Source organism: Tympanuchus pallidicinctus, unplaced genomic scaffold (assembly GCF_026119805.1).
Source record: "Tympanuchus pallidicinctus isolate F22 unplaced genomic scaffold, pur_lepc_1.0 scaffold23, whole genome shotgun sequence".
In the NCBI taxonomy this organism is placed as follows: Eukaryota; Metazoa; Chordata; class Aves; order Galliformes; family Phasianidae; genus Tympanuchus; species Tympanuchus pallidicinctus.
This window is the reverse complement of record NW_026294740.1, coordinates 3,969,660-3,975,659: the sequence shown is the minus strand read 5'-3', so window position 1 is coordinate 3,975,659 and position 6,000 is coordinate 3,969,660.

The following is a 6,000-nucleotide window of genomic DNA, read 5'->3' as shown; positions in this document are numbered from 1 at the left end:
GGGGGGCCTGAGCTCTTTTATTTTGTTCCTCTGCCTGCAACGATTCCAGGGCATTAAAGGGAAAGCAAAGCTGTGTTGCTGGGGGAGGCAGGAGGCATAAAGTCTTTGCTGGAAATGGAGACCTGAGCAGGTACAAGGGCTGAGGAAATGCAGGGCTGGAGGGAAAGCTATCCCTGCTGGCACCATGTAACAACATCTCATCAGCCCTGTGCACAGGTGCAAGTTTGTTTTCTTTGCTAGCAGCACAGAATTGCTCAGGTTGGAAAAGAACTTCAAGATCATCACATCTAACTGCACCCTAACCGTCCTACACTAACAACCCTCTGCTCATTCATGTTCCTGAGCACCACATCCAAATGGGCTTTAAACACGTTCAGGTGACTCAGCCACCTCCCTGCGGAGCCCAAACAGCCCTGTCTGTAAAGAAATTTTTCCTCATCCAACCTAAACCTCCCTTGGCACAACTTGAGGCCGTTTCCCCTCGTCCTGTCACCAGTGAGAAGAGCGCAGCCCTGCCCTGCTGTAACCACCTTCCAGGTGCTGTAAGAGAGCAATCAGGACTCCCCTCAGCCTCCTCTTCCCCAGGCTAAACAGCCCCAGTTCCTTCAATCTCTCCTCATAGGCCATACTCTCCAAGCCCTTCCCCAGCACTGCTGCCCTTCTTTGGGCCTGCTCCAGCACCTCCATGTCCTTTCTGTACTGAGGTGCCCCAAACTGAACGCAGCACTTGAGGTGGGGCTTCACCAGTGCCAGTACAGGGGCACGATGACTTCCCTGCTCCTGCTCACCTCCCCTGATCCAAGCCAGGATGCCACTGGCCAGCCGGGCGCACTGCTGGCTCATATGGCTGCTCTGACCGCCCACTGCCCCCTGCTCGGCTGGGAGGCTGCGGCTCACACGTGGAGCTCTGCTCTCCGACCCGCAGCCAAAGCTGCGCTGCTTTTAAAGCAGCAGCCGGTAAAATGTCAGCCTGCGGGTTTTACAACGGCAGCAGTGGGAGCGGCGCCGGAACACCCATTTACAGCTGCTTTTATCCGAGCTGTAAGGCTGCTAAAAGAGAACCCTGAGCCGGTTGGGGTGCAGGCACTGAGAAATAAAAGCTTGGCGTTTTCCACATTCAGCCGCTTTCTCTCCATCCCCCACCCCGGAAAAGAGAAACGAACAAAACGCACCACAGCTTCCAACTCACCCCCCCCCCCCTTTTCCCGCCCCTCGTTTCCCGCCGCCTTTTGCACCCGGCCCGCTGCCGAGCGCCGCGGCCAGATCCTGCGCAGCCGCAGTAGAGCGGGGCGGAGCCAGTGGGCGCCGTGCGGACCGGCTCAGCGCGGTACCGCGCCACGCCGCAAGGGGGCGCCAAAAGCCTGCGTACTGCGCCGGCCCGGCGGTGAGCGCGGAGCAGCGAGGCGGGGACGCAGCACGAGGTCACTGCGAGAGCGGGGCTGCGGCCGCTGCTGCGCCCTGTAGGAACCTGCGGCGAGCCGTGTGCGCCCGGCCCAGGGGGTCTTTCCGTCGGAGGCCGAAAAGTAGCACTGCACGGCACGGAATGGCTGCAGTACCTTCTGGTTCCCCAACTTAATGCCCCGACTCTGATTTTTGGGAAGCGTTTGGCAAATGAGACACGAGCGGGTGGATGAATGCGGATGTGGCCACGCTGGGTAAAGCCGCCCGGGGCACGCAGGGTGTTCTGTTGGTCAGTCCCTGCAGTAATACAGCCTCGCAGCTCCCTGGGGCTGGCTGAGCTGGAAGGGGGCAGCAGCTCCTGTCCGCCCTCAGCCCCGCACGGAGGTGCCCGCAGGCAGCGGCGCCATTCGGCACCCCGGCTCCGCTTCATTAGCGCTGTTGATTCTTTTCTTTTTGCATAGAGAGCCGCAGCCTGTGCAGAAAGGCAAACGGCGGTTCCCATGGTGAGGCCCCAGTCTGGGTGACAGAGCACACCCTTAAATGAGCCTGGAAAGGATGCAAGATAAGCTGCTTTTCCATATTTCTCTTTCTGCTTTGGGGCTTTTATGGCTATGATGCAGCGGCTCTTCCTGGAGAAGAACAGCAAGGAGGTGAGCGCTGGGCACAGCGAGGCCATCAGGGACCCCTGGGAAATGATTTGGGAGCAGGGCGCTGTGGTTGCTGCCCGCTGGGTGCTGCTGAGGCCCAGCACCCCAAAACAAAGCCAGTGTGAGTTGAAGGTGGCACTCAGGACAGTGGCCCCCGTCCCATGACAGGCTACAAAGCCACCACCGGGAATCTTTGAGCTGCAGACCGGCTGTGGGGTGAGAGCTGGGGCAGCCCCAGCCCTGCAGTGGGGCTGCACTTGAGGTCCCCAGCACAGCCTTCATACAAAGCCACGTGTTCCCAGCAAGGCACCATCCCCTCCGCAGCAATCTGGCTGCGTGCCGTGCCGCTCTTTGTTTCTGAAGATCAAATAGGACACATTGCATGCTAGCACTGATGCCGTGAGCCAGCTCCGGGCGGCCGCCTGCCTCTGTTTGTCCTTCACGAGAACCAAAAGCAGCAGCAGAAGATGGCTGTGAGCCCCGGGGCTGCTCTGTCCGCTGGCCGCATTGGGACAAGGCGGTGGGGCTGGGAAGCTGCTCTGCACCACCACCACCGTCATCATCCTCCTTTCCGAGCGCAGAGCTCCCCATGCCAGCAGCTGCAATCAGCAAGTCTCTTTGAAGATATTTCATGCTCTGCTGTGCCACAGAGAGAAATAAGCCTGTTTTCTGCCCGCCTCTCTCCCGAGACCCTGAATGCTGTTCAGCCTCCAAGGAACTGCACAGGGAAGCAGGAGAGCGGCAGAATCTCACATGCTGGGACGAGCAGGAGCTTTCCTCCCCCTGGGATGCTGCTGCTGCTGCTGCCCGTAGGGCTCATGCAGGGTAATCCCAGCTCTGAGCAGTGTCAGCTGCAGCACTGCAGGAGATCGGGACAGCACCCACAAATGGCCCCAGAAGCTCAGTGGGTGCAGGGCAGCTCAGCGCATTGCCCTCAATGGCTCGAGATGCAGCCTCCTGCTTCAGGGAGGGCAAACCTGCCTACCATTGCGCAGCAAATACTGCCAGAAACATGCTGAGGGCAGGGAGGGCACAAACCTGCAGCCAGCACGGCCCAGAGGAGCCTTCCACCTCTTCATCACCTCCGCCCCTCCATCCCACTCTGTCCCAGCCGTGCTGGGGTGCAGAGGACAGAGCCGATGTCCCTTTGCAAAGTGCCTCATGGTGCCTGGGTCCGTGCCAGGTCACCCCGCACCTCTGGCACTCCATAAACAGACACAGGACAAACCTCCTCCACGCCTTTGTTTTCTCTTCTTTGGCACCACGAGCGGTCTGGGTTTGTAGGGCAGCAGCTTGGGAACACGAACTCACCGTAGGGTGATTTTGTCTTCATGCTGAACTCTTCCTGGAGATGTCAGCTGCCAGAACGCGTCGTTTCTGCTTCATGGGACTGCCTGAGTGCTCCGTGGGCACAACACAGTGACAAGGAGGGAAGGGACACTGGGAGGAATGCTTCGTTCTGAACAGCTCTGCTGACAGCTGCTGGGCTGAGCTGCTCCTTGTGAGGCCCTGAGTGATGGAGGACAGCGTGGGGTGGCTGTGGGGGGCAGAGCCACCGCTAGGTGATGGCTCACATGGACACAGATATGGGAGAGGATCCTGGGACCCTGCAGCCATACACAGCTCGAGGCAGAGGGATTTGGCAGCTATTGGCCCCCTTCTGTTCTGACATTCACATATACGGTAGGGATGGCTGTCTCCTCCGCTGCCTGTGCTAAGCTGGGGGTGTCTGAGAGGCAGGAGGGCTGATGTGTGCCATGCAGCCATGAGGAGTGACTTTCAGAAGCTGCATCGTGGCCTTACCCAGGGCTCTGCCCCCAGCTGGGGGCTGCTTTCTGCCCAGGGGGTCTGAGCTCAGTGTTTTCCACCTGTTCCTTTGGAATCCCTGTGCATGCACAGAAGGGATGCGATGCTGGGGATGACTCTTTTGCCTGTAAGGAGGTGCAGGGAGTGCACAGCTGCTTTGGTTTCTGGCACATTGTTGCCTTGCCTTGGTTTACTTGGTAAAACCCATTGGTTTATCCCCTTGCAGCTGCTCCAAGGGAGGTTCTCGGCAGCAGGGAGCAGAGCCCGGGCTGTGGGCTGAGACCTTCCTCTTTCCCACGTCCCTGTGGTGCAACAAGCAGGAACCGAGCCCCATCCATCAGCCCACAGACAATGGCTTCAAACGCTGTTGGAAGGGCTATGAATCACATTGCACACACACACACACACACACGGGTCACTGCACACTCGAAACAAAGGCAGTGCACCTGGCACAGGTGGCTGTGACCCTGTCTGCTCCAATAGCGCCGCTGGGGTCACCATCCCAGGGGGTGAGCCAGAACCGTGGGGATACGGCACTGCGGGGTGGGCAGTGGGACGGTGGGGGTGGGATTGAGGTCTTTTCCAAGCCGAGTGACTCTGTGAGCTGAGCACAGCGCTCCACACACTGGCTTTGGCTCAGCACCCCCTCCCACTGCTGCTGGGCGGAGATGAGACCTGACCTTCCCCAAACCCAGCGCAGGGCCGTGGTGCAGCTCCCCGCAAAGCAAAGCCGGAGGCAGAGGTTGGGTGGCAGCCGTTGGATGAGTGCTGCTGCCAGCACTGCGGGGTCACACGCTGCTGCTGCTGCTGCTGCTGCTGCTGCTGCTGCTCACCGACAGAACGCATTTTGGGGACGTGGGGATGAGGCGCTCTGACAGGCGGCAGTGCCCCGGCGTGCACGGAGCCGGCAGATCTCCTGCAGCGCTGTCAGCAGCACTCAGGGTGATCTGCTTGGCTCGGGGTTAAAGCTCCCCCTGCGCACGCCTGCAGCAGGAAGGAGTTTGCTCACAGACATGGCAGCAGAAGCAAGGAGCGAGGCATATGGGCCAACGCTGACGTCGTTTTTTTGTTGCGGTGATGCAAAGGGTTTTTGGCTTCTGAAGGACAAGGGGATGTTGAGGCCGTGGTGGCCCAAGGAATTGTGGCTGTATGGTCAGAGGGACTGCGGGTAATGGCAGCGTCACCGGGGGGTGTTTACAGTGTGACATTTCCATGCAGTCTGAAAAAAGAAAGCGCTCGGCTTTCAGGGCAAGAGCAGCACATCTCCCTGCTGCTGGAGGGGGCACGGAGCAGAGCGCTGCGATGGGGCAAGGCACAGTGGGATGGGAGCCTGGAGGTCAGGGGGACACATCCTGCACCTGCATCCTGACCGGGACAGCAAAAACTTCTTTGGGGTGTTAGTGTCAGCCATGGCATCAGCCATACAGCCGCCTCACCTCTGGGCTGCAGCCCCTGCGTGGGGGAGAATCTCAGCCCATGAGGATGCTCAGCTCCAAGATGGAGCCCTGTGCTTCTGGCTAGAGGGATCACATCATGCTCCAGTGCTTTGTGTCCTTCCCCAGTGCCACTGCAGTGGGCAAAGCTAAGCAGAGGTGGCTGCTGGGAGCACTGGGATCATTGGGAGCACTGGCAGCCTGCAGCACATTCCCTGTCTGCACAGAGCATGGGAAGGGGCCAGGCTGCACCCCTGCACACAAGGGACATGGATCCCAGGACACCCAGTGCCACAGCTGTCACCTGCTGATGACCCCATAGCACTGCTGCACAGCCTCACCCGGCATCACCTTAGGAAATGCCGTGTCGGTGGCCCAGAGAGAGGCAAGCTTCTCTCTGCCGCTGCTAATCCTGGCTGGAGCGAGATAAGAGATGCTATAGAAACTCCTCTGAGCCTGAGAACAGCTGTGCTAAATCCCTTTAGTCCTAACAAGAGGTGTTTCCAGGCAGCCCGGCTCCCATTACCCCGCTGGTACATGCTGTCCGCACCTCTTCTGTCCTGCACATGGCTCCCACTGGATCAGCAGGTGCTGTGTGGGGCTGAGCAGGGAGGATGCCCTCGAGCAGTGCCCTCAAAGCAGTTGGTGCCCCCAGCAGTGATGTCCACACCAGGGCATCTCATTCCCATCTCCATTCCCATCCTAACCCATCC